The sequence below is a fragment of the Bison bison genome, unplaced genomic scaffold, assembly GCF_000754665.1.
Source record: "Bison bison bison isolate TAMUID 2011002044 unplaced genomic scaffold, Bison_UMD1.0 scf7180017864160, whole genome shotgun sequence".
NCBI lineage: Eukaryota > Metazoa > Chordata > Mammalia > Artiodactyla > Bovidae > Bison > Bison bison.
In genome coordinates, this window is record NW_011494732.1 from 6,434,896 (window position 1) to 6,460,066 (window position 25,171).

Consider the following 25,171-nt stretch of genomic DNA (forward strand, 5'->3'; position numbering starts at 1 on the left):
TCATCAGAAGCTCTTGGCAAATCTCATGCCCCATCTTCCAACCCAGCACCAGGCCAGGCTGTGGATTGTCGGAGAGAAGGCTGAGAACCCCACAGAGAAAACATCACAGCAAGTCCTCTGAGAACTGGAGGGTCAGACAGACAGCAGCAGCCTCAGTGCAAAGGGTCAGGGGCTTTAAGCCAGTCACCTGCCTTTCTGCCCTTGCTCCCCCAGTCCAAAGGCACTTCGACCTCAGCTGTCACCCACATTCAACAGCCAGCAGCCTGGTGTTTCTGAGTCTCTGTGGTGCAACTGCATACTAGAAGTGAACTATTATAGCCACGAAACTCCTCTGACATGCCAGTTGCCTGGGTAAAATCACAATAATACCATTGCCTCCAGAGCGTTTTAAGAAGGATTAAATGCACACATGCGCAGCCACATTCTTAAGACACACAGCAGAGGTAACCTCGAAAGAATATTTTTTTAAAAACCCACAAAACAAACCAGCAGGCTTAAATATAAACCCACCCTTACTTTACGTAGTGGCTGATGAGAGCATAAGAGCGTCTTAGAGAAGTCAGATGACACCGACATCTTCAATTACTGACCATGAAACGGGTGGGAAGATTCAGAGAGAGGTCAGACCCTGGAGGCTAGAAACCCACTCTGATAAAGTAACTCTAGGGTTCTCATCTTCTTCCCCCCAAACTGCTAGACGTCTGCCTCTTTCTACCCTAGGGATGTTCACTCCTTATGTCCAACGGCTATCACCCATCACCCTAGGCTTCTGTAATACCTCAACAGCCGACAGGCGGCGCTCAGCTGACACAAACAAGCTAAGTCTGAAACCAAAACTAAAACCTAAACCGCCCAGAGAGGTGGAGAGGGTGAAAGCAGAGGCGATGGCTGATGGACACTCACCCACACACGGCAACTCAACTGCACATGCAAAGTGTTAGAAAAATGCAGGACACACATCTAGACGTTTCCTTATGGAAAGGGCTTCTCCCGCCTTTGATGTGACGTCACTGCTAACCCTCGATGAGGACAGGAGACATTCCCCACGCAGGCACCCACAGACAAGGGCGGGGACCCTTCCTGTGGAGGCACCCCAAGTCTAGTTTCCCATGGAATGTATAAGACAGGCTGCTCTACGGAGTTCTAATGGGCAGTTCCTTGGCAGGGATCCCTAGAGCAGGATTCCCACAAAGCACCCATGGGCAGACTTCTGCTCCCCCCAAAACCCCACCCTAGCTTAACTCGGCTTCCAGACATGGTTGGCTGGGATGCTTCTTCGCCTAACTCAGGGTTCTGCTATATTCCTTCTTTAAAGTGTAACCAGAAACACATTATTAAAATTTCTGAGGTGTTCTCTGGTAGTCCAGTGGCTAAGACTTTGTTCTCCCAATACAGGGGCCCCAGGTTCCATCCCTGGTCAGGGAACTAGATCCCACATGCCCACAATGAAGATCAAAGATCCCACGTGCCACAACTAATACCTGGTACAAACAAATAAAATTTTAAAATGTAAAAAAGAAAAAAAATTTCCGAGACTACTGGTTTCGCCCTCCATAAACAAAAGACCTCCTCTGGCCTTACCTCCCAACCCTGCCTTCTTAAACATCACCCCCTACACCAACACCAGGGCTTCCTGGTTAGAACAGGGGCCCTGGATTCACCCCTTACTCTCCCAATCTGACTCTGCGAAGGCCAGGGTCTGGGTCTGACTCATCCGAGCACAGTGCCTGGCAGGTGGGAGGTGTGATTAAATATGGAATGACTAAGTGAAAGCTAAACTTTTCCATAAAGAAAAGTCTTCACACACCCCCTACCACGGCCGTCCTTCCTAGAAGACAGGTTCATGATACCAGGCAGGAAGTCTACAGCACAACAAACTCTCTCTCGAAACCCCTGCTGAGTGGAATGGCAAACTGAATTCTCTGGCAGGCTGGCAAGAGACTGCTTTGGAATGAAAATTAAAATACAAGCCTTGCACAGACAGGAGCTGGCATTAAGAACGGGTAAGGATGAAACTGAGGTGGGGATTTGGGGTTCTGCTGGTTCCAGGGAAGATGAGCTCTGAACTCCTGGTCAGAGCATTCTCTGCAAAAGAAAGCAGGCACAGGCTCCAAGGTAGGGCCCAGACAGTGGTGGAGTCCATTCATTTGGTCATGCAACCATATTTGCTTGTAACGTATTACTTCTTCACCATTCCTCATGCTTCCTGGAATCCCACTGGCAAAATGTTCCCAGGCCTATACTACCCAAAGTAATCTACAGACTTAAAGCATTACCTATCAAAATACCCATGACATTTTTCACAGAACTAGAATAATCTTAAAAATTTTAATGGAACCATAACAGACCCAGTTCTGCCAAAGCAAGCTTGAGGAATAAGAACAAAGCAGGAAGCATAACCCTCCCAGACTTCAGATAATACCTCAAAGCTACAGTAATCAAAACAGCATGGTATTGGCACAAAAAGAGACATATGGATCAATGGAACAGAACAGAGCCCAGAAATAAACCCATACACCCATGGGCAATTAATCTTCAACAAAGGAGGCAAGAATACACAAGGGGGAAAAGCCAGCCTCTTCAGCAAGTGGTGCTGGGAAAGTCAGTCGCATATAAATCAATGAAAATACAACACTCCCTCACACCACACACAAAAATTAATTCAAAAATGGCTTAAAGACTTAAATATAAGACATCATAAAATTCTTAAAAAAGCACATAGGTAGAACATTCTCTGACAAAAATCGTACCAATGTTTTCTGAGGTCAGTCTCCCAAGGCAATAGAAATAAAAGCAAAAATAAATAAATGGGACCTAATCAAACTTACAAGCTTTTGCACAGTAAAGGAAACCATAAACAAAACAAAAAGACAACTTAAGGACTGGGAGAAAATATCTGCAAATGATGTAACTGATAAGGGCTTAACTTCCAAAATACACAAATAGCTCCTACAATTTAATAACAACAAAAAATGAAACCAAACAACCTAATCAAAAAATGGGCAGAAGATCTAAATAGATACTGCTCAAAAAAAGACATACAGATGGCCACTAGGCACATGAAAAGATGCTCATCACCATTAATTATTAGAGAAATGCAAATCAAAACTACAATAAGGTATCACCCCACACCAGTCAGAATGCCCATCATTAAAAAGTCTGCAAATAATAAACGTGGAGAGGATGTGGAGAAAGGGGACCTGCGTACACCGTTGGTGGGGTGTAAATCGGCACCGCCACTATGTAAAACAGCATGGAGGTTCCTCAGGAAACAAACTAAAAACAGAGGCCCACGTGACGTGGCAATCCCGCTCCCGGGCATACCCCGATAGAAAACTAGCATTTGAAAAGACACGCACACCAGTGTTCACAGCAGCACTATCTATTATAGCCAAGACACAGAGACAACCTAGATGTCCATCAACAGATGAATGGATAAAGGAGACGTGCTGCATACACACAGTGGAATGTTATTCAGCCATTAAAATGTCATTTTCAGCAACATGGATGCAAATAGAGATCATCATACTAAGCGAAGGTAAGTCAGAAAGACAAATACCATATGACATCACTTACATGTGGAATCTAAAATACAACACAAATGAACGTATCCACGAATGAAAGAAAAACAGACTCACAGAGAACAGATGTGTGGTTGCCATCGGGGAAGTAAGAGTGGAGGAGAGAAGGACTGGGAGTCTGGGATTAACAGACGCAAACTAGCATAGACAGGATGGATAAACAAGATCCTACTGCATAGCACAGGGAACTATATTCAATATCCTGAGATAAACCATAATGGAAGAGAATACGAAAAAGAATACATATATGTGTGTGTGTGTGTGTGTGTGTATAACTGAGTCGCTTTGCTATACAGCAGAAATTAAATGTAACATTGTAAGTCAACTGTACTTCAAAAAATTTTTATTAAAAAACAAAAACACATTCCTAGATCTGTCTCCTCCTCAGGGAGGGTGAGTTGGTGTGCTAAAGACTGTAGAAGGGACTGGCATGGGGGTTGCAGCCCCTTCTTTCCTCTTGGGGACAAGCTGTCTCCTGAGGGCCCATGTCCCTCCCATTCCACGCCTAGAGAGCGAGCCTGGGGTGGGGGAGGCCTCTCCTAGTTCTGGGCTGCCTGGGGCTGCTTAGAAAGACAGTCTGGGGTTCCCTGACAAGTCACGTCCGCAGCTTGATCAACGATACAGGGGATAATTTGGCCAACATCTGCTGAACCTTTTTTTGTGGTGGTCATTGGAAGGACTGATGCTGAAGCTGAAACTCCAGTACTTTGGCCACCTCATGCGAAGAGTTGACTCACTGGAAAAGACCCTGATGCTGGGAGGGATTGGGGGCAGGAGAAGAAGGGGACAACAGAGGATGAGATGGCTGGATGGCATCACTGACTCGATGGACATGAGTTTGGGTAAACTCTGGGAGTTGGTGATGGACAGGGAGGCCTGGCGTGCTGCGGTTCATGGGGTCGCAGAAAGTCGGACACGAGTGAGTGACTGAACTGAACTGACAATATATGTAGCATAAAAGTTACCACTTTGACCATTTAAAATGCACAGTTCACTGGCATGAAGTCTGTCCAGAATGCCATGTAACCATCACTGCTGGTTTCAGTGCTGTTTTCCTCACCCCAAAAGGAAGCCCTGTACCCATAGCAGTCACTCCCTGTTACTTCCTCCCCTGGCCTCTGGCAACTATGATCTACTTTCTGTTTCTGTGAATTTGTTTCTTCCGGACATTTCACATAAACCAAATGATAAAATACGCGGCCTTGTGACTCTGGCTCTTTCACCTTGCGCAATAGTTTCGAGGCTCACCCACACTGCAGCATGTGTCAGTGCCTCCTCCCTTCTCATGGCTGAATCACGTGCCACTGGATGGAGAGACCACAGTTTGTTTACTCCTTCATCTGCTGACGGACATTTGGGTTGTTTCATGTTCTGGCCATTGTGAACAGTGCTGCTGTGAACTGACTCCACTTTGATTTCCCAGTCAGCTCAGAATTCTGGTAAGCGAAGAGTGATGGTTACACTGGCACCAGGGACGGGATGTGATGAGGGGCAAAAACAACTGTGACCTTCGGAGGGCAAGTGGCCAACTGTGTATCAACATTTCAAACGCGCATCCCCCCAACTCCCAATCCCACGGTTAGGAGTAGACTCTACTCCAGACCCATCTGCACACGGACACAAAGACATAAATAGAAGACATTAAACTACAGCCCTGTCGGTGGGAAGAAAAGGCTGGGAACAACAAACATTTACATGTGCTGATGGCTCAGACAGTAAAAAATCTGCCTGCAACGCAGGAGCCCCAGGTTTGATCCCTGGGTCGGGAAGATCCCCTGGAGGAGGAAATGGCAACCCACTCCAATCTTCTTAACTGGAGAATTCCATGGAAAGAGGAGCCTGGCGGGTTACAGACCATGGGGTTCCAGAGTCAGACACGACTGAGTGACTAACACTAAGTACCTAACAAACAGCAAGATCTGCAAGATGTATTAAGTGGGAAAGAAAAAAAAAAAGGTGGAAGATACACAGCGTGGCCACCATTTGTATTTTCAAAAGACACATGCACACAGACACACACACAGGAAAGGAGGGAAGAAAATGTCCAGTCAATCTCAGGGAAGACACACAAGAAAACAGGTAACAGGAAACAGTGATTTCCTTTGGAGAGCTGAATCAAGAATTAAGGAGCCTCAGTCGGTGAGTTAAGTTTTCACTGTTTACTGTTGTTTTCTACTGCTCAAACATAACATAGGAATGTATTTTTTATATATATATATATATTTTTTTTTTTTCTTCTTCAAAATAAACAAGGGAACAAGACCAGGTACAGTCCAAAGCCTTACAGGGCTTCCAGTTAATTACAGAAGGCAATTCATCACATGAGCAGATACGAAACTTGTGCACAAGTCGGTTTTGTGCCCTAGATCCAAATACGAGGATAATGGTGAATAAGTGGTTTCTTACATGAGCGAATGAGTGAATAATGCTAGACTGGTCTCTCTTCCAGGACTCCGACTCTTTTTCTTCAAAAGAGCGGTCTCCATTGGCTTTTCCTGGGATCTGGGCCTGGTTCCACGGGCTGCTAGGAGCCAAAACTAACAGGCTCCAGACGGACAAAGGTTCATTGAGGAGCCGAGGCGTGGGGAGCGGCCCCGCGTGAGGCACGGCAGGCGGAGGGCGCTGTGTTCAGGGGAATCGCCCTGGAGCCATGGGCCCTCCGCCCTGGGCCACCTGCCCAAGCAGAGCCGCCGCCCAGGGAGCGCCTGTGAGGTTTCCAGGGCCTGCTCCCACGCCCAGGCGTGGGTCCTATCTCCTGCACCCCAAACTCATCCCCCTCCTGGGGCACTTAGCATCTTTTTTAAGACTCAAAGAAAGTCCTACTGGCGAAGCAGGCTCAGAGGGCGGAGGCAGCAAGGCAGGCATATGGGCTTCTGAGCGCTTCATTCCAGGCCTGTCCTACTGACAAGGTGAATGGGTGTGTGTGTGTCTTTACTGTGGTGTGCGGTGAGCAGGTGTGTCTCGGGGGCATGTGTGCGGTGTACGCATGAGTGTGTGGTGCATGGGTATGGGTGTGGTGTGCGTGGTGTGCATGGTGTGTGTGAGTGTGTAAGTGTGCCTGCGTGTGCGGGTGTGCCCCTGCGTCTAGGTGTTGTCTGCTCACATGTATGAGCACGTTTGTGAGGACTGTGGTTGTCTGTTTTGTGTACTTAGCCGGGAGTGACCATTTCCGTGACAATCAAAACCTAGAGCACCCTGATGGAGCTGAAACGGGTAGAATCGGGCTGGCCGCAGCAGTGACTCCCCTGGCCCTGAACGTGAAGGACAGTGGCTCAAGTCCTTGCCTGAGCGCTCCCTCTGTGTCCAGGCCGCCCACCTGGGCACAGACGCCACCACGCTTACACCATTGCCAAGCAAATGAGCAAAGGATGGTTTCCCTTTCTGGACTGCTGGCATGAGCTGTCAGAGTCCCCCCTTTGGTAAATGGATGCCGATGCCCCTCCTCTTTAGGGGAGCCTGGGACCACGGGTTGCACAGAGCAGGCGATGCCCAAGTCTGGGGCACGTTGCTGAGCACCGAACTTCAGTCTTAGGTGCGTTTCTGGGTGTGAAAGCCTGGTGTTTCCTGTCCGCCTCGAGCCACGACTGGCCTTTTAGGCGGGAGCAGTGATGCTAGGCAGGGCACCAGTTAAAACTATAACCACATGTCTATTTGCCAGGGGCGTAAACTTGAACCCAGAACCCAGGTGTACCCGGCTCCTCTGGACTGAGGATGGGACTGGACTTAACAACAGGAAAAAGTGGTGCCTGACTTCAACTGTATAACCTGTCAGTAAAACGCTTTTAAAAATCTGTGTACTAGCTATGCGTCTCTTTGATGAGCTATCTGTGCCTTTTGTTTTTAAAAAAACTTATTATTTTGAAATAATTACATAGACTCACAGAAGGTTAAAAAAAAAAAAAAAGGTATAAAGCATCCCATGTACTCTTCGCCCACCTTCCCCAGTCGTGGTATCTTCTGCAGCTGGAGCATGACCTCAAAAGCAGGAAGCCAGCTTTGGGACACTCTTGTTACCTAGACGACAAATCTTAACTCACTTTTCAACATGTGTTGAAATGTTAGTTGTTTTTTTCTTGCTATTTTATATCGGTAATACTGTAATATTAATGACATTAACACTCTGTGATACTCCTCTGCTAATGTTTCCCCTAGGTTTGGGTCTTTACTTCTTTTTATAGCATGTCTCTGAATAAGTGGCGCAGCTGTAAAGAATCCGCCTGCCAATGCAGGAGACAGAGGGTCAGTCCCTGGGTGGGGAAGATCCCGTGGAGAAGGAAACGGCCACCCACTCCAGTATTCTTGCCTGGGAAATCCCATGGACAGAGGAGCCTGACAGGCTACAGCCCATGGGGTCGTGAAGAGTGGGACACGACTAAGCGTGCATGCATGCCTGTCCACCCCCACCTTACCCAGAGACTTACTTTTCATTTTAACCTCTTTTTAAGCTTTGTTAGTCTTATTTAACTTTTAAATAAATTATATACTCATACTGAAAGAAAATTCAAACAACACAGAACAGTACCAAGAATGAAAGCAAAGTCAACTGCAATTCCACCACCTAGTAATCACCCTTGTTTAAATTTTGGTGATAACACTGTGTACTGAGAAATAACCTTATCCAAAGAGAAGTCTAGCCCTTGTCCTCGCCTCGTGGGGGTTGGAGGTGACCTCCAGGCCGCTGGAATGTCCTACTAAACAGTTGGATCTGAGTGTGCCTGGGGCTCACTTTGTGATGAGGATGGGGACCGTGGAGCAGGGAGCAGGGCGTGTGGTTCCAATCTCCAGAGGAAGTGATGACTAAGAACTATCGGCAGTCTCTGGGAGGGGCTGGAGACTAGAGGTCAGTCACACAGGCAGTGACCCAGCCCAGGAGAAACTCTGAAGACCAAAGACTCAGGTGCGCGTCCCGGGTGAGCAGTGTCACACACTGTGGCGGGGGGAGGTCACGCGGTCCAGTGGCAGAGGGCGGACAGAAGCACCACAGCTGGACCCTCTCAGCCCCGGCCCTGCGCACGGCTTCCCTTGGCTGATTTCATCTTGTCCCTGTGATGAACTGTAACCATGAGTCTAGCAGCGCTCAGTGAGTCCTGCGTGTCTTTCTAGCAATTACAGGACCCGAGGATGGTTTTGGGAACTTGCAGTTGGTGTCAGAAGTGGGGGAAGTCTTGTGGACTGTTCTCTCTCACTTTGCAGTTGGCCTGAAGTCCCTGTAATGTATATTTATTTGATTATGTATATGTATGCATACATTCAGATTAAAACCTATGAAAAAATATTTAAATATATGGGATTATCTTGTTTTATAGTCTACTTTTTTTCACTTACAGGTCATGAACATCTTATTATAGTTGGGTATAGATTTATTGGTTACAGAATATTCCATTGTGTACATTTAAAACAATCTACCTAACCACTTTTCCATAAACAGGCATTCATTTATATTAATGGACATACATTGCTTCTGTTTTTCACTATTAGTGCTGAGATGACCGTATTGCTACTTATATTTCTGTGCAATGGCATGACTGTTTCTGCGAGATAAATTTCTAGACATTGGAAACCTGAATCAGAGGGTATGTGTACATTTATAACTTGGTTTTAGTCAAAGACTTTCAAGGGTTATACTAATTTAAACTCTTAATAGCAGTGAACACTGCCTACTTCCCAAACCCTTGCTTATATTAGTCATTATTGATGTTTGCTAATCTTACAAACAAAAAAAATTCAGATCACTCATTTTTCAGTTCCGACTTATTAGTATCTTTTCATGTTTATTGGTCTTTGGGTTTCTCATGTTAACTGTCTGCACGTCTTCTGTTCCTTTCCTGTTGTGTGAGAGCTCTGAATTTGGCAGAAATGTCTGCAGCACACACGGCAGAGTTAGTATGTCGTCTTGACTATTTTCAGGGTGCTTTGTTTTGCTTTTTCACTCTACTTAACTTTTTCATACAAGATGAGCTTTGGGTTGTTATTGTTTTCAGTTGGAATTGTTCATTAATACAATAAAAAATGTAAAGTCCTGTCTTTTATGTTTCCATCTTTTGTGTCATAATTAAAAGGGCTTTTCTATCCCAAGACGGTGAAAACACATATCTATGTCTTCTTTCACAGCTTCACATTTTTATCAGTTATTTCCTTCATCTGGAAGTTGTGTTGGTGTCATGAAGATACTGGGATCCTGCTTCAGTCAGTGGTTCCTACCCGTTCACTCAATTACCCACCTTTCCCCTTGGAGTAAAATACTGTCATCATCATACACCACATTCTCACATGTAACACCTGGGACCGCTTCTGAGCGCCCCAGTTCTTTTGGTGTTTTGTGCCTATGTTTTAAACGGTTTCCATTTTTATATTTAACTCATTGCGCTCTTTACACAGCTCACCAAAATAAACTCCGACTGGTTATCTGATTATCTCATCTTCCCTCACTAGTTGATGACACTTCCATTCAGTTCAGTTCAGTTCAGTCGCTCAGTCATGTCCGACTCTTTGCGACCCAATGAATTGCAGCACGCCAGGCCTCCCTGTCCATCACCAACTCCCAGAGTTCACCCAGACTCATGTCCATCAAGTCAGTGATGCCATCCAGCCATCTCATCCTCTGTCATCCCCTTTTCCTCCTGCCCCCAATCCCTCCCAGCATCAGAGTCTTTTCCAATGAGTCAACTCTTTGCATCAGGTGGCCAAAGTACTGGAGTTTCAGCTTTAGCATCATTCCTTCCAAAGAAATCCCAGGGCTGATCTCCTTTAGAATGGACTGGTGGATCTCCTTGCAGTCTAAGGGACTCTCAAGAGTCTTCTCCAACACCACAGTTCAAAAGCATCAATTCTTTGGCGCTCAGCCTTCTTCACAGGCCAACTCTCACATCCATACATGACCACAGGAAAAACCATAGCCTTGACTAGACGGACCTTTGTTGGCTAAGTAATGTCTCTGCTTTTGAATATGCTACCTAGGTTGGTCATAATATACGCTAAGGTCTGTTCTGGGGAGGCCTCCTATCACTGATTCGCGTCTACCTGTCTTAGTACTACAGTGATTTAATAATTGGAAGTTTGTGATACACGTTACTAAGTAGAGTTAGTCCCCATCATTTTTTTTTTAATCCTTGCTGTTTATTCCTCCATGTTCCAACTTTATAGTCGTGGTGTCCAATCTCAAAAGAAAACTATTCTGGCATTTTGATTGGAGTTGCCCTTAACAAATACACCACTGTGGACAGCACTAACCATTTCGGCTGGGTCACTTCCGCCTTAGAATGGAGTCTGTTTCTCTACTTATTCGAACAACTTAACCTATTTAAAAAGAGAAATCTGAAACTGCCCTCTTTAATTTTCTTCACACATGTCCCTTTCATTTTCTAACCGTAACACTTAACGTCAAAAGGAAGTTTAGAAGGTGAAGCCAGCAAAACAAAACAAAGTCGCATGGTTACACACCCAAACACAAGCGCTATTCCCATTTTATTGTCTACGGCACAGCCCCACCTCGCTGATACGGTAACTGCCGCCCTCACCCTGACCAAAGTGGCCAACTCACAGGTACAAGTAAGGGGTTTCGATTATATTCAGTACCAGCCTCAAAGAATACGGCATTTCCCTAGCACTTTCATTCGCCTACGGGAAAAGGTAATTAGCAGGTTCAAGTATTCACCAAGGTTAAGATTTCTGTGTGAAAAATGGAAAAACCACCAGCTGCGGACACCTGGCAGAGAAGGGACGTAAATCGGCAGAGGTCTCCAGCCAGAGCGCACCTGGAGACACGGGACTGGCTGGCAGAGACAGAGTCGGGATAGGTCATCTTGCAAATGTTTCTGAGTTCCTATGAAGGCTGGCAAGAAACGAATTTGTTATTATCACCATCATCAGCCATCTCTGAGGTACCGCCAGCTACGTAACCTACTTAACAGGCACAGAAATCTGAAGCTGTCTGATGCATTTCAAAGGATAAGGTGACACGCTTCAGGTAGCCAAGACCTATAAATAGGCTTTAAAAAGCATTGGCTACGTTTTTTTTGGGGGGGGGGGAATTTGTTAGTGTTTATTTCTGCTAAAGCTCCTAATAAAGTGTGCAAATATGTGCTACATTTTTATTAGGTCCTGTGTTTGCTACGTTTTTAAAAGTCAACATTGACTATTAAGAAAAAAAAAGATGGATCTGTTCTCTATTGCATTCAAGGCTCCAAACCTTTGGCAATGTGACTAGGGTCACAGTGACACTACAGTAAGTTAACTAAAGTTGCTCTGGGTACATCTATCAAGTTCTAACCTTTATGGGGCCCGAAGCTGGAGCCAGTAGTTAATTCTATGTTGCACCTATCACAGCATAACGCCCTGTGTCAAATGGTGCTTAACACCAGCAACGGGTTGATGGCAAGAGATGGAATCTCTTTGGGTTACATATGGGCCATATACAGCACTCCTACTGTGGGCAGATTAATCCAGCTGAAACATCACTCTCTTCAGGACACAATCCTGATCCACTCACCCAGATCTGTTATTTAGGGCAGTTCTAGGTGCAAGGACAGAGGAGCAGACAGAACCAAGTCCCTAGCCTCGTGGAGCTGACAGACAGGCGGAGACCACATGTGTGCTGTGCAGGGGTCCCTCAGTGGTGCACGGCAAAGGCCAGGGGAGGGGGCACGGGGAGGCAGGGTTGACACAGGGCCCCCGCCAAGGTCCCCAGGCTTCCTCTCCGGGCTCCGCCCCGCCTGCCTCCCTTCCACCCAGGAGGCCAGAACAACCTGGACCAGGACAATACGTGTCTGTTCACATTTCTCCCCCAGTGAGACTCCTTCAGGGGTTGCCCTGCTTGCTAGAGAGAATCCCTACATATTCACCCAGGTCCAGGTCCCCACAGCTACACATCTGGGTTAAACAAGAACCTTATTCACCTTCCTTGTCTCCCTCCCAGAGTAAATGACTTCTCAGTGTAAATGACTTTGTTGGCTACCCCTGTACCGACCATAACCTGCGACAGCCTGTGTGTGTGTGTGTGTGTGTGTGTGTGTGGACTGACGGTGTGCCTTCACAACCAACTGCATTTTCCACGAGGCACATAGTGACTCGTCTGTTTTGCTCACTAGTACTTCCCCCACCAGAGGGAAAATGGTCTTCCTACCTCCCAGTTCAGATCAGTTTAGCCACTCAGTCGAGTCCGACTCTTTGCAACCCCACGGACTGCAGCACGCCAGACCTCCCTGTCCATCACCAACTCCCGGAGTCTACCCAAACTCACGTCCATTGAGTCGGTGATGCCATCCAACCATCTCATCCTCTGTCGTCCCCTTCTCCTCCCGTCTTCAATCTTTCCCAGCATCAGGGTCTTTTTCAATGAGTCAGCTCTTCGCATCAGGTGGACAAAGTATTAGAGTTTCAGCTTCAGCATCAGTCCTTCCAATGAATATTCAGGACTGATCTCCTTTAGGAAGGACTGGTTGGATCTCCTCGCAGTCCAAGGGACTCTCAAGAATCTTCTCCAACACCACAGTTCAAAAGCATCAATTCTTTGGTGCTCAGCTTTCTTTATGGTCCAAATCTCACATCCATACATGACTACTGGAAAGACCACAGCTTTGACCAGACGGACCTTTGTTGGCAAAGAAATGTCTCTGCTTTTTAATATGCTGTCTAGGTTGGTCCTAACTTTTCTTCCAAGGAGCAGGCATCTTTTAATTTCATGGCTGCAGTCACTATCTGCAGTGATTCTGGAGCCCAAGAAAATAAAGTCTGTCACTGTTTCCATTGTTTCCCCATCTATTCGCCATGAAGAGACTGGACCAGATGCCATGATCTTAGTTTTTTGAATGTTGAGTTTTAAGCCAGCTTCTTCACCCTCCTCTTTCACTTTCATCAAGAGGCTCTTTAGTTCCTCTTTGCTTTCTGACATAAAGGTGGTGTCATCTGCATAATCTGAGGTTATCGATATTTCTCCTGGCAATCTTGATTCCAGCTTGTGCTTCATCCAGCCTGGCATTTCCCATGATGTGCTCTGCATATAAGTTAAATAAGCAGGGTGACAACATACAGCCTTGACGTACTCCTTTCCCGATTTGGAACCAGTCCATTGTCGTGTCCAGTTCTAACTGTTGCTTCTTGACCTGGATACAGACTTCTCAGGAGGCAGGTTAGGTGGTCTGGTATTCCCATCTCTTTAAGAATTTTCCAGTTTTTTGTGATCCACACAGTCAAAGGCTTTAGCGTCGTCAATGAAGCAGAAGTTTTTCTCGAACTCTCTTGTTTTTTCTATGATCCAACAGATGTTGGTAATTTGATCTCTGGTTCCTCTGCCTTTTCTGAACTCAACCTGAACATCTGAAAGTTCTTGGTTCACATACTGTTGAAGCCTAGCTTGGAGAATTTTGAGCATTACTTTGCTAGCATGTGAGATGAGTGCAATTGTGTGGTAGTCTGAACATTCTCTGGTATTGCCTTTCTTTGGGATTGCAATGAAAACTGACATTTTCCAGTCCTGTGGCCACTGCTGAGTTTTCCAAATTTGTTGGCATATTGAGTGCAACACTTTAAAACCACCGTCTTTTAGGATTTGAAATAGCTCAATTGGAATTCCATCACCTCCACTAGCTTTGTTCACAGTGATGCTTCCTAAAGCCACTTGACTTCACATTCCAGGATATCTGGCTCTAGGTGAGTGATCACATCATCATGGTTATCAGGGTCATCAAGATCTTTTTTGTAAAGTTCTGTGTATTCTTGCCACCTCTTCTTAGTATCTTCTGTTTCTATTAGGTCCATACCATTTCTGTCCTTTATTGTGCCCATCTTTGCATGAAATGTTCCCTTGGTATCTCTGATTTTCTCTAATTTTCCCCCACCTCCCGCCGGCCTCATTCCTGCCTTCGCCCAACCCACACCTCCCTACCCTTCCAGCAGCCCTCCCCCTCTCAATACCTGCTCCCTCCCACACTGAAGTCCTCCTTGGCCTCAAGTCCAGGCTCTCACAGGATGTGTTACTGTCCCTTTGTTCTCGTTTTATGTCCCCCTCTCCCCATTCCACCTCCCATCTCCTCCCCTCACCATTTAAAATCAGGCCACAGGGCTTTGTGAATTAACGGACTGCTACTTTTTCCAGGATTGCTTCACTTTGGAGAAGATGCCTAGATGAAAGAGAAGGGTTTATTGCAAACTGCAGAAGACGAAACCAGGAGGCTTGCTCCAGCCCCCTGGTCCCAGTTCTGGATGCTAAACCGCAAAGGGACACCATCTCTGCCCCACAGGTCATTCCTTTACCCTGGCCTCAGTTTCCCTTTTCTCGATGGGGGAGAACTGAACTAGCTTCTCCCAATGTCCTTTCCAGTTCATAGGGTCTGAACTGTACCCCTCCCCAGAGGCTGGCCCTAAGAATACAACTGAGAGGCACCCACAGTAGGAGGTGATGGGGTAACACCAGCTACCATTGAGCAAAAGAGGGATGAGCAAGGTCTAGAGCACCCCCACCACAACCCCAGACCTCTAATCTCTTGTCGAGGAGAGGGACTATAAAAGGCAAGAAAACTGAAAGTGTTGGTCGCTCAGTCGTGTCCGACTCTTTGTCTCATGGACTGCAATCTGCCAGGCTCCTCTGTCCACGGGATTTCCCAGGCAAGAAAACTGGAGTGGGTAGCCATTCCCTTCTCCAGGAGATTTTCCCAGCCCAGGGATTGAACCCGGGCCTCCTGCACTGTGGGCAGACTCTTTACTGTCTGAGCCACAGGAGATGGCCCCTTTAAAAAGCATCCAAACAGATGAAGAACTCTCCACAGCCCTCTTCCCATAAAAGATATTTCAAAATAAAATCTGTCTACTTTTGCCTATACAGAGACTGTCCCTTTCATCTGCTGCTGAGAATCGGTTGTCACCCTACGTCTCTCTCTCTTTCCATCCTCCTCCCAGGCATGCTTTTTAATCAACTCGTTAACCTTCTAAGTGGCAGAGGCTTTGGGGATGAGCAGTAGAGGTGGAGATTAACACCCTAAATCGAAGGCAAGCTGGATAATCTCTGCTTGGTCTCTGCTTCAGAAACGCCATCCGTCTCCGCCCTGGCCAGCTGAGACGACACTGACATCTGCTGACACTGTCTCCCGACACATACTTTCTCGCCTTCAAAATACCTACATTTTCCCTTTCTGATATACTCATTTGCACCATGCCCTCTTGGTCAGAAGCAACAATTTGTTACTCATAAAACCAAACTTAAAAACAGGGGTGAAAGATGAAAAGAGGTTTTGATTTATTACCATACCCGAATTTTAACCTCTGATCTTTATGTGTTATAAACCCAGCTGCAGAGCTACTTGCCATCTTAAGTGCTATTGCAAATGCTTAAAAAGAAAAGTGTTTTTTTTATGGCTCCCTGAGAGGGTAAACACACCTTTAGCTACTACAGTGCTATAAAAATCAAGGTCAGGGTGACTTATCTCTTTCATTTCCCCCTGCTTCAAGGCCTCCTGGGAGAGCAGACGAAAATAAAATGGGAATATCTAAGGCACAAATAATCCAACAAACAGAAGGGCTGAGGGTAAAGTCCACCCAAAAACTGACGAACATTTTATTTTCTCAAAATTGAAGTCCCTGCTATGCTGAGGACTATGCTCCACAATCACACACAAAAGCAACAAATGGGCCGGGCAGGAGTTTGTGGGGCAATGACAGACTGAACCAAACGGCAAGATTTTGTGCTATTTATCCTACAGATCTTTGGGGACCAGTGTGCATTTGCAGGGAAGAGGAGCTGGGGGAGGGGTACTTGTGAACAAGACCTGAAGCCAGCCATTTACAGGGATTAAAAAAATAATAATAATTTTATTTATTTTTGGCTGGGCTGGGTCTTCATTGTTGCACACAGGGTGGGCTTTCTCCAGCTGCCGCGAGCGGGGGCTACTCTTCAATGCAATGGCTTCTGCTGCAGAGTGCAGGCTCTAGCCATGTGGGCTTCAGTAGTCGCGGCATGTGAGTTGAGGAGTTATGGCACATGGGCTTAGTTGCTCTGAGCCATGTGGGATCTTCTCGTACCAGGGATCGAACTTGTGTCCCCTGCATTGGCAGGCAGATGCTTCACTACTGAGCTGCCAAGAAAGCTCTACGGGGACTTTTTAACTGTTAAGTTTCAGAGTCTTTCTATTATTGCAAGGGCTGGCTACACTTTCTTGGCATAAGAAAGAAGGATAACATCTGATTCCTCTCATGTCGAAATTCCAGGTTTTACTGAGGAAATCTGATCCTGTCCACTGTGCTGTCCTGATGACAGAAAAATCCATCGACAGAATCTCAGGCCGGCCTACCTTCATGGGTAGAAACACCACGTGCCTCACGGTTAGGGCTGACTCTAAAGTACAGCAGAAGCTTTTACTCAGAAGGACGCTTTCCTAACCACCTGCGACTCTCCCATCCGCGTCCCCGCCTGCCGACCATGCGGCCTCAGGCAGACAGCTGGCCTTCCATAACTTCGCTTTTTTTGGGGGAAAAGACAGTCTTGTTTCACAGAGCTGTGGCAAGAATGAAGTGAAGAAAGGTATTCAGAATGGACTAACAGGGTGTGGAACACAGGAGGTTCTTGATAAACGGATGAACGCATCCGGCTGACATTTCCCACAACATTCGGAACAGTTCTGACCCTAGGCTGTGAGAAAGCACAGTTGAAGGACTCTTGGCCGCCTCAGCCAAGCCTCCCAGCGACTCGACTCAAGGGACAAGGAGAGAATGACTGTTAGGGGTGGGTGATGAGCAAAGGTCCTTGAGAGCCAAAGAGAACTACCACTTAGAGATTAGATACGCGGTTCTTCAATGAAAAGGCAGATTGAATCCCACCAGTATTAGCAGCACAAACACAACTCTCTCCCTTTTTTTATTAGCACCATTTCACTCTCCCAGCCCAGACAAGTATCTACATAGGAGAAAAGCCTAAGAGCTCTTTAACAGGAACTGAAGCCTGCCGTTCCCCATGCTCCCAGCCTCCCAAGCAAGAAAACGCCGCCAGGGACCCATCACTCACCCTCACCTCAGCTCTCAGGCACGCTTCACAGCAAGGCCCTGTATCAAGCACCACTCAGGCAGGCCAGCGAGGGGAAACCTGGGAGACAGCGGGAGGGAGAGAGGGAAAACCCAGGCAGGAATGCTGAGGGTGCAGTTCTAAACGCTGCAGGTACTCCAGGAGAAAGTGGACAGGCCAGTTGGGTTCACATTTTAAGTTGTGTTGTTGCTGTTGTTTAGTCGCTCAGTTGTGTCCAACTCTTTTGCGATCCCATGGACCATTGTCTGCCAGGCTCCTCTGTCCATGGAATTCTCCAGGCCAGAGTATTGGAGTGGGTATCCGTTCCCTTCTCCAGGGGATCTTCCCAACCATGGGATTTGAACCTACATCTCTCGCATCTCTTGCATTGGCAGGCAGATTCTTTACCACTGAGCCACCTGGAAGCCCTTTAGGTTGTGCAGCTGATGGCTAAGCCTCTTTAGGTTCAAAGCCCATAATTCTAGAATCTAAAAGAATAAAGAAAAGTGAAAAGTACCAAGTGAGAAACGACTGCCCTAAAATGATGAGAAGGCAGCTGCTGGAACAAATAAAAAGGGAAAGGCCACAGTTTTCATTTCTCAGCTTTTTATAAGGCTCAGACAAATACGAGTTTTGATAAAGAAGAGCCTGCGAGTCCACCACGCTTTCAAGACCAGGAAAGCAAACGCAGCCATAACTGGAGAAATCGTCAGCCGGCCAGGAAGTGAAGCCTCCCAGCAACACTTGCCAAGAGCCTGCGTGGGACGCATCAGACCCTGTGTGGAGGACCAGGCGCAAAAGCCAGGCTCTGGCCCTCGGACCTCGCAAGCTAATGGGAAAGTCAGAAATGTCTTGCTTCAAGGGAGCGAGGGCATGTGTGCAGGGCATGGAAACAGCAGGGCGCCCAGTGGTGGATTCAGGATGGCTTCCTCAAGCAGGATGCCTGAGCTGAGTCTCCAAGACAGGTGGGACTTAACCCGGGAGAGGGGGTGTAGAGAAAACGGTTTCCGGCAGGAGGAATAAAGAGGTCTTTCTCAAAGTATCGGCAGTTATGGCTTCTGGTGCCCTGCCTCCTTCATTCTTGGCTTTGATGACGGGAGTTAAGAGTGTTGACTCTCTGGAGCCTTAAGTTCTCCACCTCACTGCTGCCTCCCCTTTTCTGGTGGGCTGGGGTCCGCTACAGTAGTTATACTCTTGGGAAAAGAAGAGAGCCGTGGAAAGTCAGCGTCTCTCTGTCTCACGCTCAGGTTCAGTGTTATTTTCTGATTCACGGGGTCACAAAGAGTCGGACATGAAGAGTGACGGAACTGACTGAACTGATAATCCAAAAAGACGATAGGGCAGGAGGAAGAGCTAGCTTCTCATACCAGTTATTTAAATAAAGCAGAATGAGGGTACCTCCCTGGGGGTCCAACGGTTAGGACTTTGCCTTCCAATGCAAGGGGCGCAGGTTCAATCCCTGGTCGGGGAACTAGATCTCACACGCCTCAGAGCCAAAACACCAAACGTAAAACAGAAGCAATGTTGTAACAAGGTCAATAAAGACTTTAAAAATGGTCCACATTAAAAAAAAATTTTTTTTTAAAGCAGAATGAGAAAGAGGGGAAAGAGAGAGGAAGGAAAGAAGAGAGGGTAGGGTTTAGGAAAGGGAAGTTTTAGAAAGAAATCTCTTGTATTATTAGGGGTTTAGAAAGTAAGAGATACAGACACATTAAGCAAGTATAGCAAAAGTTAACAAATGTGAACTGTATGGGCAGTGATTATAAACATGATGGCTGCACCGTTACTTCAACTTTTCTGTTATCATTTTTTATAACAGAAAGATGAAAAAAAAAAAAAACTGGAGAAGGAAAGACCCACATCCCAACTTAAAAAAAAAAAAAAAGAACAAATCCAAAGAATTAAAAGGAAACTCACAAATATAAAATAAATGGTCAGCTCTTTCCCGGCTGGAACCATGGAGGGTGCAGAAGAGAAGAAAAAGAAGGTTCCTGCTGTGCCAGAAACCCTTAAGAAAAAGCGGAAGAATTTCGCAGAGCTTAAGATCAAGCGACTGAGAAAGAAGTTTGCCCAAAAGATGCTTCGAAAGGCAAGGAGGAAGCTTATCTATGAAAAAGCTAAGCATTACCACAAGGAATACAGGCAGATGTACAGAACTGAAATTTGAATGGCTAGGATGGCACGAAAAGCCGGTAACTTCTATGTACCCGCGGAACCCAAATTGGCGTTTGTCATCAGGATCAGAGGAATCAATGGTGTGAGCCCAAAGGCTCGAAAGGTGCTGCGGCTCCTTCGCCTCCGGCAGATCTTCAGCGGCACCTCTGTGAAGCTCAACAAGGCCTCAATTAACATGCTGAGAATTGTGGAGCCATACATTGCATGGGGTACCCAAATCTGAAGTCTGTAAATGAATTGATTTACAAGCGTGGTTTGGCAAAATCAACAAAAAGCGAATTGCCCTGACAGACAACGCATTGATTGCTTGATCTCTTGGGAAATATGGAATCATCTGCATGGAGGATCTGATTCATGAGATCTATACCGCTGGAAAACGTTTCAAAGAAGCAAACAACTTCCTGTGGCCCTTTAAATTGTCTTCTCCACGAGGTGGAATGAAGAAAAAGACCACCCATTTTGTAGAAGGTGGAGATGCTGGCAACAGGGAAGACCAGATCAACAGGCTTATTAGAAGGATGAACTAAGGTATCTACCAGGATTATTATTGTAATCTGGTTAACAAACAATCGAAACAAAAAAAATAAAATAAAATAAATGGTCAAATTCAGGGAACAAATGATACACTATAGATAAAAGAGATGCAAATTAAAACACCAGAGATGCCATTTTTTGGCTATCAGATTAACAGAGTTTTGAATGCACAGTAATAATGGTACCTGATATTTTTGTAAAGGTATAGCCATTTTCGGAAATCATTTGACAGTTTTTTATGAAGTTAAACACACACTTTACACATCACCAAACATTTCCCTAAGAGAAATAAAAATATACGTCCACACCAAGGCTTATACATAAACATTCGTAGCAGCTTTATTCGTGATAAAGCTGAAAACAATGAAAGGAAGACAAGCCAAATATCTACCAACAGGTGAACAGATAAGCAGGTTGTGGTCTATCCAGGTAACAATACTAATACATGGAGCAACATGTATGACAGATGAGTTAAATATATGCTGAACAAAAGAAGTCAGATAAAAGAGTATTATCCTGTATGATTCCATTTACACAAAACACTGGACAAACTTAAGCTACAGTGAGAGAGACAGAGATGGGGCAGAATGCCCAGGGAGGGTCCGGGGGAACCTTCTCGGGGGGTGGATATGCCCTGTGTCTGGGCCGTAGTGGTAATACACGTGTACACGTGTGTATATTTGTCAAAATTATACAGCTGCACATCTAAAAGGGTGAATTTTATTGTTTACATACTAAACCTCAATTGAGCTGATTTAGAATGACTTGGGTTCGATCCCTGGGTTGGGAAGATTCCCTGGAGAAGGAAAAAGCAACCTACTCCAGTATCCTTGCCTGGAAAATTCCACGGACGGAAGAGCCTGGTGGGCTTCAGTCCATGGGGTCACAAACAAGAAACGACCGAGCAATTGACTGAGCACACACATGTAACGGCACATCTAAAAGCATGCATTTTATTGTTTACATATTAAACCTCAACAGAGCTGATTTAGAATTTAAAATTACGGTTATCAACAACCCAAAGCTGGGGAGGATATAGGCAAATGGGCTCTTACACACTGCTAGTGGGAATACTAGTCAGTACAACCTTTTTTTTTGGGGGGGGGGGTAAAAGCTTTATTGTGACATAATTCACTTTATTGAAGTATACAATTCAATGGTTTTAGTGTGCTCATAGAGTTGTGCAACTATCACCACAAGCAAATGTAGAATATTTTCACAACCTCAAAACAACATTCTGTACCCTTAGTCATCACTTCCCAATCCTGAACAACTATTAATCCACTTTCTCTACATGTGCTCATCCTGCAGGATTCATAGAATTGGAATCACAATGTGTGGGTTTTTGTGACTGGCTTCTTCCTTAGCATGTCTGCAAGGCTTATCCATGTTGGAGCAAGTATATCATTCCACTTCGTGGCTAATATTCCATTGAACGGATAGATAACATTTTGTTTATTTATTCATTAGCTGATGGGCATTTGAACTGTTTCTACCTTTCGGCTACCAGGAACACTGCTGCTAAGAACGTTTGTGTGCAGTGTTTTCCTTTCTCTCAGACACATACCTATGAGTGCAATTGCTGGGGCAAATGTCACCTCTATGCTTAAGTTTTTTAGGAACTACTACGCTGCTTTCTACAACAGCTACACTATTTTACATTTCCACCAGCACTATAGGAAGGTCCCAATCTGTCTACATGCTCGCCAACATTTATCACAATCTAGTAGGAGAAGGCAATGGCAGCCTACTCCAGTACTCTTGCCTGGAAAACCCCATGGATGGAGGAGTCTGGTAGGCTTCAGTCCATGGGGTCGCTAAGAGTCGGACACGACTGAGCGACTTCACTTTCACTTTTCTCTTTCATGCATTGGAGAAGGAAATGGCAACCCACTCCAGTGTTCTTGCCTGGAGAATCCCAGGGGCAGGAGAGCCTGGTGGGCTGACGTCTATGGCGTCACACAGAGTCGGACACGACTGAAGTGACTTAGCAGTGGGTATAAAGCAGGATTGCAATGTGGGTTTGACTTTCATTTCTCTAATGATTAGTAGTGTTGAACATCTTTTCACATGCTTATTGTGAAAGTGCTAGCTGCTCAGTTGTGTCTGACTCATTGCAACCCCATGGACTACAGCCCACCAGGCTCCTCTGTCCATGGAATCTTCCAGGCAAGAATACTGGAGTGGGTTGCTATTTTCTTCTCCAGGGTATCTTCCTGACTCAGGGATCGAACCCAGTTCTTCCACATTGCAGGCAGATTTTTTTACCGTCTACACCAGGGAAGCCCATATATCTATAATATCTTTGGAAAAACAACTATTCAACTCCTTTGCCTGTTTTTAACTGCGCTGTTTGTCTTTTTATTTTTGAGTTGCAGAGTTCTTTATATACTCCAGATGCATAGCCCTTATTGGATATATGATTTGCAAATACTTTCTCCCATTACGGGCTTCCCTGGTGGCTCAGATGGTAAAGAATCTGCCTGCAGTGCTGTAGACCCAGGTTCGATTCCTGGTTCAGGATGATCCCCTGGAGAGGGGAATGGCTACCCACTCCAGTATTCTTGCCTGGAGAATCCCATGGACAGAGGAGCCTGGTGGGCTACATACAGTCAGTCCGTGGGATCGCAAAGAGTCAGATACAACTGAGCGACTAACACTTTCTTTCTCCCATTATAGAGGCTGTCATTTTTTTAAAATTTATTTTTAATTGGAGGATAACTGCTTTACAATACTGTGTTGGTTTCTGCCGTACATCAACATGAACCAGCTGCAGGTACAGGCTCCCCCTCTTGACCCTCCCTCCCGTCCCACCAACCCCTCTTGGTTGTCAGGGTGAGCAAAGGTTTGAGCTCCCTGTGGGTTGTCTTTTCTAATTGATACAACTTCTGAAAACCAGTCTGGCAACATATATCAAAGACTTCAGTGTGAATCTTTGATCTTACAGTTTTACTTTTAGGAGTGTATCTTACGAAAACAACTAAAGAAGCAGAATGAGAAGAGATATAAATAAGAACACTCATCAAAGTACTTCTTCAACTGAATCTTAACCCTTACCTCACACCATATGTAAAAACTGACTCAAAATGGAGCACAATCCTAAACGTAAGAGCTAAAACTACAAAACTTCCGGAAGAAAACCTAGGAAAAAAATCTTAGAGGTCCTGGGTTTGGCAAGATTTATTAAACAGAACACAAAAAAGCATGAACCATTTAAAAACAACAAGCATTGGCCTTTATCAAAAGTAAAAACTTTGGCTCTTTAATGATGGTACAGGTCTATTTTTACCTATTCAGGCATAGAAAAAGAGTAAAAAGGGCACCGTGACAAAATAAATAAACCCAAGAAGAATGTTTCAGAGGATTCTGTTCTTCTAATTCTGTCTTCCTGAAATGCCTGAATACTCCATTTGACAATGAGTATGCATTTCTATACAACAAGGAGGAGAGCTGGAAAGGAACCTTCATAAAACTATTTCCACTTTGAAAAGGGGAAAAAGTGAATTTCCTTCTCATAATTATTAGAAAGGAATACTTAATTAGCCAGGGGACTTGGTTTATCATGTTGATTTGGAGTTTTTTATTTTTTTTTAATTTGCCACATTTCAGAAATGAGAACACACTGGCATTTTCTTAAGAGCTCAGTAGTCTTAAGATCTGCAAATAATTTCTTTCATACATACAAGTTAACCCATCCAACAAATTTCATTGATGTAACTGGATAACAATGGCTTAAAATTACTCTGTAAAAGAAGTTGAGAAGTATAGCATTATCTCACAACTAGCTGGAGCTTAATTTAGGTACACCGAAGAAAGTGAAAATAATTCAAGGCAGATAGTAAAGGTCTGTGCACTTGACTCAGAGGAGAGTCTCTAAGCCCTCACTAAGTTAATTACTCTCATTTTACACTCAATTTAACAAGTTATGCAAACCAATGGAAAATGGGCAGCCCGGGACAAAAAGGGAACGGAAATGGCAAACTCACTGCAGAACGGGTGGCAGCCAACAGCCCGGAGGAGACGGGTCATTGAAGATTTGAAAACTCGGCTCACTTGAGATTGAGAGGGTTGAATAGAGAAGTGAACACACTGCCTCGGTGCAACTTTATCAAGAAGCCACTATGGTGCTAGGACTACACAGGAAATAACACTCAGAAATAGGTTTCTAAATAATCAAGGAAGCAGTGCAGGGATCTCCGTGGTGGTCCAGAGGCTAAGACTCTAGCTCCCAATGCAGGGGGCCTGGATTCGATCCCTGGTCGGGGAACCAGATCCCACACCACAACTAAGAGTTCTCATATGGCAACTAAAAACCTCGCACACTGCAAAGAAGATTGAAGATCCTGGGTGCCAAAACTAAGACCCAGCACAGCCAAATAAATAAATATATATGTATATTTTTAAAAGAAAGCATTGAAGATTATTACCAATTTGAGAGGGATTTCCACTTCCCATTAAGAATGGCTGATTTTATAAAAGAGATGATTAATGAAATAAACAACGGTGATCTGGAAAACTGGCTTGTATCAAAGGAAGCTCTAATCCTTAAGAGAAGGGCAAACAAATGAGTCATTTTTGCAAACATATTTTAATAGCTACCCACCCAACTTTAATACCACAAAATTCAAAGGACTGAACTAAAGAAGCAGTTCAGTTCCATTGATAGGTTCTTCTGTTCTCCCCAAGCCCCTCATGGAGGCAGTTCCCAAGACTATATCTAAGGGAGAACTAACGATGTGGACAAGGGCATTTTACATCACCCCCTCCTGTCCATCCAGCTTTGTCCACCTCAAAGACTCTCTGGCCTCTGCAGCTCCATCTTTGAGAAAACAAGCACTTGAACTTGTCTGTCTGGGATCAGGGTCATTAAAAAAAAAATGTTTCTCATACTCTG

The 25,171-nt window shown here is 45.3% G+C and overlaps 1 protein-coding gene and 1 pseudogene across 2 annotated transcripts in view; one reads left to right on the top strand and one right to left on the bottom strand.

The window, feature by feature from the left end:
* MLXIP (MLX interacting protein) overlaps window positions 1-25,171 on the bottom strand; it is a gene marked incomplete at its 5' end in the record, with an annotated part of 57,263 nt that overhangs the window by 15,051 nt on the left and 17,041 nt on the right. The gene's annotated exons all lie outside the window — the stretch shown is intronic.
* LOC104989605 lies at window positions 19,492-20,327 on the top strand (annotated as a pseudogene). The gene has a single exon (XR_825387.1). The product of XR_825387.1 is annotated as a 60S ribosomal protein L7 pseudogene (transcript).